Source organism: Lissotriton helveticus, chromosome 11 (genome assembly GCF_964261635.1).
Source record: "Lissotriton helveticus chromosome 11, aLisHel1.1, whole genome shotgun sequence".
Lineage (NCBI taxonomy): Eukaryota > Metazoa > Chordata > Amphibia > Caudata > Salamandridae > Lissotriton > Lissotriton helveticus.
Window position 1 is genome coordinate 422,488,537 of NC_136072.1, and position 15,472 is coordinate 422,504,008.

Genomic DNA, 15,472 nt, shown 5'->3' on the forward strand with positions numbered 1-15,472 from the left:
ACACAGCGAGGCCCATCTGTGGGCATGGAAAGTTACCAACGGAACATTAGCGCGACGTGAGGCACTACAAGTCCCATAAGTCCCATCCAGGGCGTGCATCTAAGCAAGAAGGGGTGCGGTGCCTCAAGCACTCCTTCATAACTGCCAAAGCCTCTGAAGAGAAGTGGGGACACTTCGAAACGCATCAGGCATCCAGGGCAGTTTGAACAGTTAAAGGATATCGTTGTGCTGGAGGCGTGCTTACCATTCAAGGCTCCTTGTGTGCAGCTGAGGTCCGGGTGCTCCTTTGTACGTTGGGTACTTCGGAGCTGGAATATTTACGCGGCGACCCATGCCGCGGAAGGAGCACCACCCTGAAAGAACCGGGGGCCATGCGGTCTTGACTACGGGCCGAGAACATGGGACAGCAGCATATGGATTTTGCACAAATCCCACACAGCGAGGCCCATCTGTGGGCATGGAAAGTTACCAACTGAACATTAGCGCGATGTGAGGCACTACAAGTCCCATGAGTCCCATCCAGGGCGTGCATCTAAGCAAGAAGGGGTGTGGTGCCTCAAGCGCTCCTTCATAACTGCCAAAGCCTCTGAAGAGAAGTGGGGACACTTCGAAACGCGTCAGGCATCCAGGGCAGTTTGAACAGTTAAAGGATATAGTTGTGCTGGAGGCGTGCTTACCATTCAAGGCTCCGGGTGTGCAGCTGAGGTCCGGGTGCTCCTTTGTACGTTGGGTACTTCGGAGCTGGAATATTTACGTGGCGACCCATGCCGCGGAAGGAGCACCACCCTGAAAGAACCGGGGGCCATGCGGTCTTGACTACGGTCGGAGAACATGGGACAGCAGCATATGGATTTTGCACAAATCCCACACAGCGAGGCCCATCTGTGGGCATGGAAAGTTACCAACTGAACATTAGCGCGACATGAGGCACTACAAGTCCCATAAGTCCCATCCAGGGCGTGCATCTAAGCAAGAAGGGGTGTGGTGCCTCAAGCGCTCCTTCATAACTGCCAAAGCCTCTGAAGAGAAGTGGGGACACTTCGAAACGCGTCAGGCATCCAGGGCAGTTTGAACAGTTAAAGGATATCGTTGTGCTGGAGGCGTGCTTACCATTCAAGGCCCCTTGTGTGCAGCTGAGGTCCGGGTGCTCCTTTGTACGTTGGGTACTTCGGAGCTGGAATATTTACGCGGCGACCCATGCCGCGGAAGGAGCACCACCCTGAAAGAACCGGGGGCCATGCGGTCTTGACTACGGGCCGAGAACATGGGACAGCAGCATAAGGATTTTGCACAAATCCCACACAGCGAGGCCCATCTGTGGGCATGGAAAGTTACCAACTGAACATTAGCGCGACGTGAGGCACTACAAGTCCCATAAGTCCCATCCAGGTCGTGCATCTAAGCAAGAAGGGGTGTGGTGCCTCAAGCGCTCCTTCATAACTGCTAAAGCCTCTGAAGAGAAGTGGGGACACTTCAAAACGCGTCAGGCATCCAGGGCAGTTTGAACAGTTAAAGGATATCGTTGTGCTGGAGGCGTGCTTACCATTCAAGGCTCCTTGTGTGCAGCTGAGGTCCGGGTGCTCCTTTGTACGTTGGGTACTTCGGAGCTGGAATATATATAAAAAAAAAAAAAAATATATATATATATATATATATATATATATATATATATATATATATATATACACACACACACACACTCACACATATATATAGGGTGCAATGTATTTAAAAGGCAGGGCCTGTACTTTTAGGTTTTCCATGTCGTGGTAATGAAAAAGCCTTAACTTCGTTTTTCACTACTGCAAAGCCTATCTCTCCCATAGGAACATTGGAGTTAAAATATTACATTTTATAACAGTAATTTCCAATTGTGAAGAGATAGACTTTTCAAGTGTGGTGTCTCTGGAATCAGAATTTAAAATACAAACTTACGGTGAAGTTGGATTTTCAATTGCAATTCTGAAAATGCCACTAAAAGAAAGTTGGCATTTTCTTACTTTACCCATTTGGCGCCTTCTGCCTGTCTGTGATCACATGTCTGGGGTGGGTGACAATTGGGCTTTGTGTACTCCTCCTAGACAGCCACCCAAAATGGGAGCTTAGTTGTGACTTGATGGGCCATCCTGGCAGGATGGGAGGGAGCAGCTAGACCCAGCCTCACTTACAGCTCAATAGGCTGTGGCTTCTACCCACACAAAGGACTGCATAACCCCTGTAAAGATTTTCTACCTCTGACAACACCACTTCAGTACCCTGACCTCCTATGCCTCTTGGGCAGGGTCCCACAGGAACCTCCCAGGGCTAAAAAAGCTTTTTAAATTTGTTTTTTAGAATCTGCGGGAGTCACATTGGATCCTCGACTCCAGCCGAAATAAATGTTAAAAAAAATGAAGCGTGGGCTCCAGTGCTTTGTTTAATATAGGCCCCCGGGTGGGCCAGGTCCTAGGGGCATCGGTAAATAAGTAGGAGGGGGGCACACAGGGCCCCCCTACTAGAATGCCTAATTCCCAGGGACCACCACCTCCCCCGGGCATCTTTCTTTACCCATGGGGACAGCCACCTCCCCAGGGCTAATGTTTTAATGATAAAGGGGGTTCCGCACTGCCCCCCTGTAGACCTGTGGACTGCCTTCTCCCTGGGGCTAAACAGAATAGAAATGCGGGGACTTGCTTGCCCCCCTGCAGCCCCGGGGACCACCACCTACATGAGGCACACTGCACCTTTCGGTGCACTGCTGGTTTGGGGACGAGGTCCCCTACCCTCCTGAGGGCCTCAGGACTAAAGTGTACTTCTTCCCCCAAGCACCAGTACACCAGGAGGCACATTTGCAGAGTGGTGGAGAAAGGGGGCATGTCCTCTGACGAGCTCTCTGTAATCTAGCTCTATCAGTCTTACTGGAGGTAACAGGAGGGCTAGTTGGCCCCAAGGACCCTCAAGAGCCAAGGGGACTTCATTCCCCTACTAGTAGTGCACCAGGAGGCGCATTTGTAGAGTGGTGGAGAAAGGGGGCGTGGTCTCCTACCAGGTCTCAGCAATCCTGCTGTGTGGGACTTACTGGGGGAGGTAACAGGAGGGGTAGTTCGCCCTAAGGACGTCCTTGGGGCCAAGTCCCCGACTTTTACTTCTAGTAAGTTCCACACAACAGGATTGCTAAGAGGTCTTTGGCAGGCATGATCCCTTGCTCCGCCAATCTGCAAATGCGGGTTGTGGTCCACTACTGGTTGGTGGATAAAGTCCACTTTACTCCTCAGGGACCTTGTGGGTCAAGAAACCCTCCTGGTACCTCCTGTAAGTCCCACACAGTGGGATTCCTGAGAGCTGATCAGAGGCTCAATCCCCTTTCTCCACCACTATGCAAAAACGCGACTACCAGTTGAAAAACCATGGACGTTTACTGAAAAAAACAAAGGTTACAAGGAAGTTATAGTTAGGAATAAGCATTTAAAAACCTTAGAAATTCACTGAAAAAAACTAAGCTTACAGGGACATTACAGTTAGGAAACAGAATAAAAAAACGTAGCAATTCACTGAAAAAAACAAAGGTTAAAGAGACGCTATAGTTTGGCAAAGGCTTCACTCATACAAAACCAGAGAAATTCAGCAGTTGCAGTTAGCGGAGCTAACTATAACTTGCGGCCCTGCAATGCACTGCTTAGGACCTCAAATATTACATCACTCAGGACATGGTCAGTGACATCACTGATGACATCATTCAAGACATCTCAAATGACATCACTGATGACATCATCCACAGAATCTCTGACGCACCCACTCACACCCCAATATAACCTTTCATACACCCACTCCAACTTCCAAACTACCATTCTCAAAACCATTGACACACCCATACCAGTACTTACATACCCACTCACTGATTCATAGGTCTACACACACATTCACTCAGTCACCAATACAGCCACTTATACACTATCTCACTCACTAATAAAGCCACTGATATATTCACTGATACACCCATATAACCACTCACACACTGTCAATCACCTATAGAGCTACTCACATACCTACTCACTCACTCAGGGCCAAAAGGATAACTTTCTCACACAGGGGGTGTGATTCTGTGAAGGTATGTGTGTGGTGTAGTGAGGACTGGCAGGTAGCAAATAGTGTGAGTGGGCATAAAGGCCATGAACAGTGAAAAGAATATGGAGGTCTTAGCCTCAAATCTTGGGAATTTTGGGATATTACATAAGCACTGTTTATTCAGAGGGAGTGGATTTGCTGAGGAGTGAAGGCAGCATTTATCCACTTAGAGTAGATCTCGAATATCGATTTCTCAAAGGCTCGCAAGTCACAAAGGTTCTTGCTGCACAGTCAGCAGAGGTGATAGCAAACTGGGAGCAAGCATTGATTTCTCAGATGATCACAGCTCACAGAAAGAGGTGGTGGAGTACTCATCATATGTAATTGTAGCTCATAAGTTTGCTAGGCTGTGTTCTTTCAGAGGACAAGGAACCTATTGTTCAGAGTAATACCATCAATTGCTCATATGACTTCATGACATTTTATTTTTAACATTTTGTTTGAATATGTGTATATTTATCTATATTCATCCTTCATTATGAGTCAGGTTATTTGTTTCAGGGAGGATGTGCTTTGTTCAACTAATTTTGGTGTCTGGGTGTGGATTTTACATGTTTTAGTCATGCTTCTTATAGTAAAAACCCTCATAAGAATCTTAATGCTAAAAGCCACATACATTTACAGGGGACTTTTTTCCATTTCTATTCCAGTTACATTTCACTGCATGTGAAGTCATAAGTCAAAGGGCCTACCTGACTCGCATGTAGTTCAGACTCACAACATGTGTGTTGAAGTAAATCACAGTTTCTCTCAAACTAACACAGCTTCAACCTTCTCTGTCCAAGTAGCCAAGGAAAGTAACACGGCAACTGAGATCCGGAAGCAGCAGTGTTCTAGGCTCCAGGAATTGAGCCATTGTGACATCATTAGGAATCCCAGGCTTGTTATGTTTCTATCTCTGCAGCCAGGCAATGCCTGATGATGTCACCAACACAAAATCAGGAGTGGTTGGAAGATTTACCATAAGATACCTAGTATTTGTGGGATGTTCAATTAAGTGGAAGAAATTGTATACTCCCAAAGAAGAGAATCTTCATGTTGTGAATTGAAATAGAAAGTGCATAACATCTAGGAACCTTCGGGCCTTGCTCAAGAGATTCAAACATTTTACAGCTGACCTGAAAATGTGAAATCCCTAGGCTATGTGACTTCCTTATCTGCCATTAATATTTTGTTGTGTGTGGCTATCACAGAGAGACATTAGCATGAATACCGGATTCCAAATCCTGTTATTGCTATGGCATAGGAAAACTGGGAGACAAAAGTTGTTTCACACTGTTGCAAACTGATAAATCAATTCCAGGCCATCCTGAAATGGCTGTCAGCCTTAAATGGAGAGCAGAGAGCACAGCTTCGAGTGGGGAGGTAAATTAGAGCTGTAGAGAGAGTTGTGGTAGGGTGGATGGAGGACAAGTACTCGTTTTCTTGTATTTGGGCAGTATAAAGATTTGAAGAGAGGTGTGGTGGGAGGCAAACTACCAGGCTTATCAGTGAGCAAGTCAATGTCTTCCTCATCAGGGTTCTGAGATGCATCATAAAATACTCAAGCTTCCATCTCATTATCTATTTGATGCTACCCGGGACACCTGCATGCAAAACATGGCAGTTGTGTTAAATGCTTGCTAGTCAGAAATGTTTCATTGATTTGGTGAGAAACTGCAAGAGATCTAATTCAATAATCAGCTTTGAAATGTATTTGTGGGTTGAAATACTCTTTTCACTATAAATGTCATTCAGCAAACAAGAATAAAAAAACATGTATAGTATGATGGTCCCTTGTGGTTCAACTTAAACTTGAATAACATTGTCCATTACAGCTAAATCATTTTTGGGAAATATACAATTGATGATCACAAACGTTGGCAATAACTTTCTGTTGCAATGTGCACATGAAATTCCTATAGTCTTGTCTTGCCAAAGGGTGTTATGTTAAAATGTCTGATCAAAGCCCATTAGCGGAACCACAAAAGTCACAAAGTAAGCCTGTGTTTACCCTCTGGTATCTTGGCACAACAGCACCCATGCTTAACTTAGTGGTAAAGTGTATAGTACTTATGCAGCAGTGAAAAAAATAAAGTAATAAACTGAAAACACAACACAAGAAAAATCCCAAATCGATCTACGTCACAAGAGTTGGCGCTGGTTCTTGAAAGTGACACAAAGAGCAGGTCCTTACAGGAGATTAAATTGGCGGGTATCGCGGATGGTTGCCGGGCAAGTTGAGAAGTACATTCGCAGTCGCACAGAGCTCAAAACTTTAGAATCTTCACCTGAGACTCAGGACTTGTGGTTTCAGGCTAGATGGAAACACACTGATTCCAGCCAAGGGCCCAAGACCTGAATGGGAACCTCTTGGGGACCAGAGCTTACTCCAGCAGAGGCCAGCACCAGGGCTCAGGCAGGTCAAGTTGGTGTTGGTCAGCTTGGCAGTGCAGGGAGGCCTCCAAGCAAGTTCAATCTTCCATCTTCAGATAGCAGGGCAGATCTTTTTCTGAATCATCCACAGGTCCAGTAGTGTTCTTATGAGAGGGTTTGAAGGTGCTGCTTTTATCCTCAGTGCCAACCTGCAGATGAGGACTGTCCCCTTCATCTAAACTTCCCTCTTTTCTGTGTTTGGCTCCAAACTGTGTAGGTTAACAAAGAGCAGACAGGCCTAGTTGTGATCTGTATTTGTCAGCAGCACAGCAGGCAACCCATAGAAGTCAGGAAGGGGTGGGCAAGCCCTGAGCCTACACCTTGAAGCACAGAAAGGCTGAGCACAACCTTCCAGGACATCGTAGTCAGGAGATGAACACCGCAACTGACACCCAAGGTCCTTTCATCCCCATGTCTTGAAGTAATATACAAAATACCACAGGAGAGACATTCACAGTCATGTGATCCTGGACCTTGGCAGAAAGGCACATTTGGTTTATGGAGAAAAATGCACACTTTCTAAAACTGTCCTTTTCAGAGTAGTAACTTAAAGAAGATTTCAAATTACAATTGATTTGAGTGGATACAGTATCTCATTGTCTGGTCACAAATTCAAGTTCTGACTTATTAAGTGCAACAAGGTAACCCAGAGTTAGTCTATGGAAGAGTTAGCTTTACAACTATGAAAATGCCTTTAAGATTTTTTTATTGTCAGGGCATGTAAAACTGAAGTAAACATATCCTACTCTTCAAGTACAGTGCTCCCTGCTCTATGAGTCTTTAGGGTCTGACTTAGGGGTGGCTTATAAGTATTAAACAGAAAGGTTTGTGTTGCCTGGTTGAAATGGCAGTTTACAACTGCACTGCAGGTTGCAGTGGCAGGCCTGAGGCATGTTTTGCAGTGCTACTTTAGTGTGTGTGGGGGGGGGAGGGGTGGCGTACAATGAGTGCTGCAGCCCATTAGTAGCATTCTATTTACAGGCCCTGGGTATATTAAGTACCATTACTAGGGTCTGACAAGTAAAGTAAATGTAACCTTTCAGATCTAAGCCAACTTTACCGTTTACAAGGGACAGTACAATCCTTTACCACTGATTAGCAGGAGCAAAGTGCACAGAGTCCTAAAAGCTAACAAAACTGGGTAAAGCAAAGGAAGACAAAAATCTGGAGTGACCTTCCATAAAGGGCCAGGTCGAACACCAACCCATTCTGTTCCTGTACATAACATCTAGAACTCATATTACCGGCCCACTGAGTGGTAACTAGCAGGGTGCGGGGCTAGTGGAGTCGGACATACGACGGCAAGGAGTAAAGTAAGTAAATAACAGTAGAAGCAGTAAAACAGTTGATTTCAGCCGTAGGCCATTAAAGTAACACACAAAAAATTATTATAAAATGCAATATTTTGTAAAACAGAACAACAAACTTCCATAAAAAGGAACAAAATATACTCCACTAGGTAGGACTACATAAGAAAAGTTAAAATGTGCAACCAGAGACAAACCCCAAATGGTCTGCAATGTCTAAACATAAACTTCATACATAACACGGTATAAATAAAATTTCAATTCAGTGCAATCACACACCATATAACAATTAAGTGAAGGAAAAAAGTCAACTGGTACAGTTAAAAGTTCAGAACCTATAAGATAAAAGTCATATATAATTTGTCTAACAAATAACCACATAAAATTTGCATAACTAACAGAAGATGGCAGTGCCGTTCATCTCACAACACAGTTACAAATGCATGCCCTACAGGGTCTCACAACGAATCCAGATTAAATACAATGCAAATGCTAATTTGTGGAGTCTAGGACCAATAGGGATTCTAAACAATCCCACTTGCAAGTTAGCTAGATGTAAAACTCAAATATTATAATGGGAGACCAAATCTCTTTCTGATCACACTCACTGCCAATAAAAATCTGCTAAAAGTATTCCAAATTGAGTAACAGAAATATGTTTGAATCACTGTAAATCAGTGGCAGTTTGCAGAGGGAGTGATGCTGTGCAGTGGGGAGGGCCGGGGAGGGCAGGGTGGGGGGCTACTGGAGTCGGACATACAACGGCAAGGAGTAAAGTAAGTAAATAAATAAATACAACTATTTACCTTGTGCTCATTGCGTCGCCAACTCTATACACTTTCTACTTGTGTATGGATAAGTAGGGTACATACTTTTAAAGTTATAAGGCATTTAAACTTGGTGGTATTTGAGGCTACGGTGATCAGGGCTAACAGCATGGCTTTCTCACATAGCCCCCCTCCTCCCAAGGCAAAAGGTGATGGCTAACTAACCTACATCCTGGTAGTCCTTATCAACTAAGTAGTAAACCCTAAAAAGTCCATCTGCATTGGCATGGGCAATCCCATTTAGCAGTCCATCCCCTGTAGTAAAAATTACTTTATTTAATTTGGTTAAACTCATAAAAAGTAGGGAAATGGACCACCTCAACAGTGTGGGATTCCCCCCTCCAACTCTGCATGAGCCATTTGACAGGTCTGTGGTCAGTTTGAACATGGAAGTGAGTGCCATACATGTATGGCCTCAAGTTCTTCAGGGACCAGATCACAGCAAAGGCTTCCCTCTTAATGATACTCCATCTTTGTTCTCTGGGGATACGCCGCCTATTGATGAAGGCAGCCGGCTGTTCAAGGTCCTGTTCATTTATTTGTGCCAACACTGCCCCAATCCCTTGTTTGAAGCATCTGCCTGAACCACAAATTCCTTTGTGTAGTCAGGGGGCAAGTAGCACTAGTGCTGAATATATAGCCTCTCCCTTTCAGAGTGTCAAAGCCCTTCTGACACTCTGGGGTCCAAATTACTTTCTTGGACATTTTCTTAGAGGTGAGTTCTGTCAGGGTAGTCACAACGGTCCATAGTTCAGAACAAACCTTCTGTAGTACCCAGTCAGGCTGAGGAATACCCTAATCTCTGTCTGGGTTGTAGGAGCTACCCAATCAACAATAGTTTGTATATTGGGCTGAATAGGTTATACATGGCCTCCACCTACAAGGTTGCCCAGGTACACCACTGAACTCTGTCCTATTTGGCAATTACTGACCTTAATAGCCAGGCCTGCCTGCTGCAGGGCCTGAAGCACTTCCTTCAGGTGGGACAAGTAACCTTTCTAGGTGGATCTGTAAACAGCTATATCGTCCTGATAAGCTACATTGAACGGCTCCAATCCAGGCAGGGCTCTGTTCACCAACCTTCAGAAGGTGACGGGGCATTATTTAAGCCAAAGAGCATTACTTTGAATTGGAAATGTCGCTATGGTGTGAAGAATGCTGACCTGTTCTATGCTCCTTCCGTAAGGACACTCTGCCAGTAGCCTGAGGTCAAATCTAATGTACTCAGGTGTTTAGCAGCCTCATACCTATCAATGAGCTCCTCAGCTTTAGGTATAGGGTGAGCATCAGTCTTAATGACTGCATTCTGTTCTCTGTACTCCAAACAGAACCATAGCTCCTTCTTTCCCCCTGAGGATAAGGTTTGGGCACCAGTACCACTGGGCTGGCTCATGGACTGTCGGAGGGTTCAGTTACCCCCACTTGCAGCATCATAGCTAGCTTAGCCATGTCTGCTGTCTCTGACATGGTCAGACAACGTATGCAGTGTATTTGTGACAGGTAGGCTGTCACCAGTGTCAATGTCATGGGTACACCAAGTGGTGATACCTGGGGTCAAACAGAACAGATCAGTAAACTGCTCCAGCACTTGCTTGCAATCTTTGCGCTGCTGGTTTATCAGTTTGGGAGAGCGTACACCTCCCTCCACTGACCCATCTTGCACATTGTTGGAGAGGAGGTCTGGCAATGGCTCAGTCACCTCATCTCTTCCCTCATCTGTGACGATCAACATGGTAATTTTTTTGCCCTCTCTTCAATCAATTCATCAAACCAACAAATGTTATTCAGCTTTTGGACAAACACATAAAAGTTCAATTATACAATAAATATGCAACATTAAAAATCAATTAAACTCTACATATGCCACTCCACCCTGAATATTGATGCAATAAGATTGATACTGGGTTATCAAAGACAATTTGAAGAGTTCACAAAAATACATAAATACAAATAAAGAGTTCAAAATAATCTCTCAGAGTCATGTTCGACCATAACTACATCTCATCTGTTAATCACAGTTGGATCTAAGCCTAACAGAAGGCCTTAAGAAATGGAGAACATAAAGTACAGTATCACGTGAAAGGTAAAGGCAGGTTGGACCTGACTAAAATGTGCTTTTTTTAAATGGGGATAATATGTGACTTCCTGGGCACCTCATAAAAACTGCAAAACATTACACAAAGATGCATGTCCTGTTGAGACTTTCCGTTGCAGCCACAGGGCAAAAGGCTCTAGCCCTTTTCCCCCGCGAGGGTTAGAAAGGAGGAGATCAAAACATTCCAAGCAAAACCTGATCAATCAAAAACAGCCATAGCTACTTTTGATCCATAAAAGATACAGCTCAGTTGACAGTATTGTTTTTCAGTATGATGTGCCTAGGATGCTGGGCTTCCTCAGCACCACTTCTTCTCTATCCAACATATACTTTCTTAAAAATAACTCCTTCACCCAACAGAGATCCTTCTTACAATTTTTTCTGGATTAGTAAATAAATCCGCCCTTCCTAGGCTCATAAAACACTCACTGATATACTTAAGGCAGGGGACATGATAAAAATGGTCAAGGGTCAGGCAATCCTTTAAAATCTCTTTACGTAATACAATCTCCTTCCTAAGCCAAATTTTCATCTCTAAAGAAAGGGGACGATAAGCCAGAATGTTAGAAAGATAGACCATACCCATTTCTTCATGTATTACAAAAGTAGAAGTACCCTGAGGTACACATAGAAGTGTCTCAAAATGTTGTTTTCTACATTTTGCAACTCGTCATGGGTAGTGCAGCCCCAGATCCCACTACCATAGGTTAATTTGGAGATTCACTTGGCCCTCTATGTTTGCAAAAGGCATCCTATGAGTTTGTTGCCCAGTCAGGAAGCAAAATAAAAAACAGCAGCATTGGCCTCACAAGGTCACCTTGCTTTCTACTTATTAAAGGCCAACAGATCAAAGCAGAGTTGAACAATACCCACAGGTATAAAAAAAAACACTAGTCTTAGGGACTAGGGTGTACCCAACCATAAAGGTATAGGTACAGGGTCCCACCACCGTCACATAGGATTTGTATTGTTAACCAGCAAATCCAGATCCTCCATAAAATGGACAAACAAATTCTATAAAATTTGCACCCCTAGCTGTCTGGGCCATAAGGACGCGTTGTCTGTCTACAAGAGTTCGCTGTCCCACCAGGGGGCAATCCAATTTTAGCTCCAAGACGGCCTGCTCCAGATTATTGACACATGAGTTAAAAAGAAAAGGGGCCAAGATTCAGCCCAGCCGGACTCCTTACTTTATTGAGAATTGCCGGGTAACCTTAGGATCTTTTGTGTAATGAACCACTGCCTTAGTATCTTCTCCGGAGATCCCTTAACAAAAAAACAATATCTCTATCTACCCCAGTGGACAGCATGATCTGCCAAAGCTTAGTTCTATTGTTGCGCTCATAAGTAGAAGAGAGATCCATAAAAGGCCAGGTGGATGGAACCGGAATGGGCAATGGTATACTTATTAAGGATCATGTTGTGGTTCAAACATTGATCAACCGTTGACCTTCCCGAGCGAAAGCTATACTGAACTCCTAATAAAATATTGTTTTCGGCTGCTCATTCAGAAAGCCTGAATAATAAAATGTGTCCAACCACCATTACCACCAAATCAAGAAGGGAGTTTGGTCTATACCTATCAATGCTGTCTCTGTCTCCCTTTTTAAAATCAGGAACGATGGTGGATATCGCTCAGGTAAGGCAGGGCCAGTTACAACGGCTATGTTAATGATAAAGGTGAGGGTCGGTACCCCAATATCCATATTGGAGATATAATGATCAGATGGGATCCCATCTGGATCTGGGGACTTGTTTTTAGACAACCCTGCTATGCCTTTTCTTACTTCCTCAACTAAGAACACAACAGCTGGTTTCCCTTCACCCAGACCCTGACTTTCACTCAAACTGGAAGAGGACTAAAACATTTCCTCAAAGTGACTTACCGAGTCATCCTCCGTAATATGAGCGTCCAATGGATTATCAGTGTTCACCGCCCAAAAAGGACTATTGACAATGCTCCAAAACTTTAAAACTGCTCTTCTGGGTGCTAGCCTCAATAAGGTCTGACCAAGCCTCATCCTTTAAAACAGCCTTACATCTTGACAGTTCGGCCTTGAACCGGTTGCGACATTCCATGACTAAGTTGGGGTCCCTTGATTTAATACCTAGTACTTTCTTCAATTTCCTAGAAGCTCTGGCACAGTTAGAACCAAACCATCTTGGGACCCAATCATGATGCCGCGCAGCCAGAGTATTTAATAAGGTGGCTATAGTGCTTGCTTGGAATAACAGCAAAAGCCTCTATTATATCTGGTGGATCATCCTGCTGGCCTAAACAAATAGCAAATGCCTTCCTGCACTGAGCAATCAAACCTGTGCCCACCTAAGTCTCCTACCCTCATCCATAGATTTCACATACCCTCTAACTCCTTCCCCCATGATTTGTGCTGACAAGGGCCACTAGGTAGTAACACACAGTGGATTGTGAGCAATCAATCAATCATTGTTCTTGTAGAGCATGACTGCTCACCCGTAGGGGTCTCAAGGCGCTGAGGGGGGGATCTGCTGTTCAGTCAAAGAGCCAGGTCTTGAGGTCCGTCTTGAATTGAGCCAGAGATGGAGATTGCTTGAGGTGTAGATGTAGCAAGTTGCAGGTCTTTGCAGCAAGGTAGGAGAAGGTGCTTCCTCCAGCAGTGGTAATGCCGACCCATGGCATGGTGCCCAGGGCCTGATGGGCAGAGGAGAGATGTCTAGTGGGAGTTTGGAAGGAGAAGCGGTGGTTAAGGTACGCAGGTCAGGCATTGGAGAGGGCTTTGTAGGCATGTGTGAGAAGTTTGTAGAGGATCCTTTTGTTGACTGGGAGCCAGTGTAGATATCTCAGGTAGCCGGTGATGTGGCTGCGGCGGGGGATGATCAGGATGAGTCTGGCGGAGGTGTTTTGGATGTTTTGCTGCTTCTTTTAGATTTGTTTGCATGTTGCAGAGGTAGAGTGCATTGCCATAGTCGAATCTGCGACTGACAAGTGCATGGGTGACTATTTTCCTAGACTCGTGGGGAGCCACTTGAATTCTCCAGAGCAGGCAGAGAGTGTGGAAGCAGGAGGACGAGACAGCATTGATCTGGTGGTTCATTGAGAGTGATGAGTCCAGGATGATACTGAGGATTTCATGTGTGGTCCGTGAGTGTGGGGGGGCTTCTGAGAGCTGTGGGCCACCAGGAGTCACCCCAGATGAAGGGAGTGAGGCCCAGGATGAGGACTTCAGTCTTGTCTGAGTTGAGCTTGAGGCAGCTGCCCTTCATCCAGGTGGCTACTGCCTTCATTCCTCTGTGGAAGTTGTTCTTGGCGGCTGTGGCTTCATTGGTGAGGGATAGAATCAGCTGGGTATCATCGGCGTAGGAGAGGGTGTTAAGTCCATGGTTTCTGACGATGTTGCAAGCAGGCCATGCAGTAGTTGAAGAGGGTGGGGCTCAGGGAGGAGTCCTCTGGCACTCCACAGCTGATTTCTTTGGGTTCTGTGAGAAAAATTGGAAGTCTGACTCTCTGTGTTCAGCTGGTTTGGAAGGAGCAGCTCCAGTCAAGAGTTTTGTCACAGATGCTCGTGCCATGAAGTTTAGCGGAGATGGTGTTATGGGAGACGGTGTTGAAGGCGGCTGAGGTGTCCAGGATGAGGAGGTCTGTGGTCTCGCCTCTGTTGAGGAGGATGTGGATGTCGTCAGTGGTGGTGAGGAGAGTAGTCTTGGTGCTGTGGTTGCTTCTGAGTCCAGATTGGGAATGGGCTGGATGTTGTTCATTTGATGAACGCTGAGAGTTGGGCGTTCATGGCCTTTCCGAGAACTTTGGCTGTGAAAAGGAACAGGCAGATGGGTCTGTAGTTCTTTAAGTCCATCCAGTTGGCAGAGGGTTTCTTCAGCAGGGGGTTGATCTCTGTGTGTTTCCAGCCTTCAGGGAAGGTGGAAGATTTGATGGAGCAGTCAATTGTGTAGAAGAGTTCCGGTGCGATGACAGTGCTGGCTATGTTGAAGATACGGTTGGGGCAGGAATCCGAGGGCCCTTGAGGGTCTCATCAGTGGTGAGGGAGGACCGGTTGAGCAGGGTCTTCTGGGGTCTGAGGCATTTGAGTGTGGTGGTTGCATGTGATGTACGTTGGTCTTGGTTTGTGAAGCTGTCGTAGATTGCCTTGACCTTGCGGTGGAAGATGGTGACGGGGTTGTCCCAGAGGTCTTGGGAAGGGCGATGTCTACTGTCTCCGTGCCGGTTTGGTGAATTCTTTGACCATGGTGAAGAGTTGTTTGCTGTTGTGTGAGTTGTGTTGATGTTTTCCTGTATGGCAGTTTTCTTAGTTGTTTTCATGAGGTGGTGATGTTCGTGACTGCAGTTTTTAGAGGCAGTGTGTTCTGCAGGGGTCTTGTTGCTTCTCCATCTTTTCTCGAGCCATCTGCAGGTGCACCTAGATTCTTGGAGGATGGGATAGAACCAGCTGGTTTGCTTGGAGGTTTGCTTGCCTGAGGGTTTCCTGAGGGGGGCTCAGTGTGTTGGTGCAGTTAGATGTCAGGGGTGGAGGTTGCATGCTGAGGCGTTGGCATCCCTGAATGTCGGTGGTGGGGTTTTGCTTAGGAAGGTGGTGAGCTGGTTTTGGGGACCTTGTTCCAGCTTCTGCTAGGGTAGTGGTGGGAATGATGGTGTACAGTGCGTTTGGTGAAGGGAAAACGGATGAAGCTGTGGCCGACCTGCTGTAGTTCGGAGGTGTGGCTAAAGGAGATGTTGTTGCTTGCGGAGAAGA